The sequence below is a fragment of the Oratosquilla oratoria genome, chromosome 36 (genome assembly GCF_046742065.1).
Source record: "Oratosquilla oratoria isolate Oo_2021 chromosome 36, ASM4674206v1, whole genome shotgun sequence".
Classification (NCBI taxonomy): Eukaryota; Metazoa; Arthropoda; class Malacostraca; order Stomatopoda; family Squillidae; genus Oratosquilla; species Oratosquilla oratoria.
The window spans coordinates 2154119-2156548 of record NC_134812.1 but is presented as its reverse complement, the minus strand read 5'-3'; positions in this window follow the sequence as shown (position 1 = coordinate 2156548).

Sequence of the window (2430 nt, the reverse complement as noted above, 5' to 3'; positions counted from 1 at the left end):
TCCTTATGACCTCTGTGACTCAAGACCTTCGCGTCTGGAAGGGTGAAGTCGAATCCTCGTCACAATTTTTGACCTGAAGTCACAAGGGTTTGTCCGTGTCTGTGGGTGTATTTCTGTGTCTAGGTGGACATGGGATTCTCTTCAGGCTTACGTCTGGTAGATTCCAATGTGCAAAGCAATTGACCTGTTTATGCCTGCGACCGCGTATTCACTCTAGAAGTTGGAGAGTGACTACGGATGTTTCCGGTGGCGGCAAAAGAGGGAGACTGAAGTGGCATACACACACACACACACACACACACACACACACACACACACACACACACACACACACACACACACACACACACACACACACACACACACACACACACACACACACAGCGCTGAACTGCCACCATGGTGGCCCGCAGTTCATGGTTCGAATCCTGCCTAGGGCCGAAATTATTTCGGTACCGCTGCGCTTCGGGTCGTTACTCTGACTCTCGTGGGCGGGGAGTTGGGTGTGTGTGTGTGTGCAAGGTCATAGCATTACCCATAGATCGGACCTACGAGCTCTGAGCTCTCTTCCAGGAGGGAAACAGCTGTCGATCACGAGTCCAACACGTGATCCAAAGACCAAGTGAATACACACGCACGCACGCACACATAAACACCATACACGCATACATACAAACACAAATATAAAACCCAAACATCCCAGTATTTAGAGATGGACTGGATCTTCCAAATAATTTCACATCAGAAAACGGAAATTTTTTCACGTTGAAGGTAAACAGTCTCCGCCATACCCTCAAGTTTCATAACTTTGACGAAGTGAAATTTGGTTTATGATCCCGTAGATTTGATTTCGCGTCCTGAAAACTCTGATTAGAGAGATACCGATGTTTGTGCTTTAGCCGTTCCAAACCGTTGCTGCAGCTGTCCTCGACACCACGGAGGTAAACAGATTTTCGAGAGGACCCGGGCACTGCTCACGGCTTCTTTTTCGGTTCTCCTCCTTTTCATTCAAATTTGATTAATTACAACAGGAGGGTATAGAGCGGAAGACGTGACCTGACCAGAGACCCTTCCTGGACCTTCACCGTTCAGTCCAAGGACAAGTGTTCTTATATGAATCATATCGCTTACTTAATGAATAATATCGCCTTGTTCGACTCCAACACAGTGACGCTCTTCCACGGGCCTTAGATTTCGGGCCATAACTAGTGAATTCACTTTAGCTGAAGGAGTGTCAACGGTAGACAGGCAGGAAAGTAGGCAGATAGATAGGTAGGCAGTAGGTACCCAGGCAGTAGGTAGACAGTTAGGTAGGTAGGCAGGCAGGTAGGTAGGTAGGTAGGTAGGTAGGTATGTAGGTAGATATGGAGGAAGGTAGAAAGGTAGGTAGGTAGGAAGGTAGGTAAAGAGGTAGGTAGCCAAGCAGGTAGGTAGGTTGGCAGGTAGGTAGGTAGGTTGGTAGGTATGTAGGTAGGTAGGCAGATAGGTAGGTAGGTAGGAAGGCAGATAGATAGGGAGGAAGGAAAGGATGAAGGAAGAGGGGAAGAGAGATGAGGATAAAGGCAGTAAATGATGAAGGAAAGGCGGGTGTGAGGGGAAATGAAACATTCCCGAGGAATTTACAAAACTAACAAAATCAGTCTATGAAAAGCAAAAATAAATGAATAAATAAACAAACAAATAAAACACGGATGTGTTTTTCTACATAAGAATAAAAGCAAAACTGAGTAAGCATTCTATTCTTTGGTATACGACGACATAAAACCAAAGCCATTCTGGGCTCAGCCACCTCACGTTCTCTTTCATTAATACTGCAGAGCGTCATCAATTGCCAAAGCCTCTTCCCGGAAATCGCCTCTTAACTCAGGAAAATAAACTACGCAGTTCAGCTAAATCTAATTAATTACTACGGGAGGGTATAGGTAGAAGACGTGATACCGCTAGAACCCCTCTGGGGATTTCATCGCTCAGTCCAAGGGCAGCTGTACCTAATTTGATTATATCGACTGGTTCGACTCCAAACAAGTACATATGATATTCACTTGCCCCAGCTGTCCAAGTATATTGAGCAAAGGTAATTGCATCGACTAGAACTAAGCGTCTTAGGGCGATGGTTCATCCTGTTCTCTTATCATGAATAGTAATCTTAGAACACCATAACTGCAATTTGTGGCTGAAATATATTCTAGGAAAAAAATCAGCACGGACACTCAGATATGAAAAGATTATAGACAGACTCTTTTTCCTTTCCACCCCCATGCCCTCTCTTTTTCTCACCATAATTTCATATATTTATTTATCTATTTACTTATTTATTTATTTACTTATTCAATTATTCATTTATTTATTTATTTATTTATTTATTTATTTATTTATTCATTTATCTATTTATTTATTTATTTATTTATTTATTTATTTATTTATTTATTT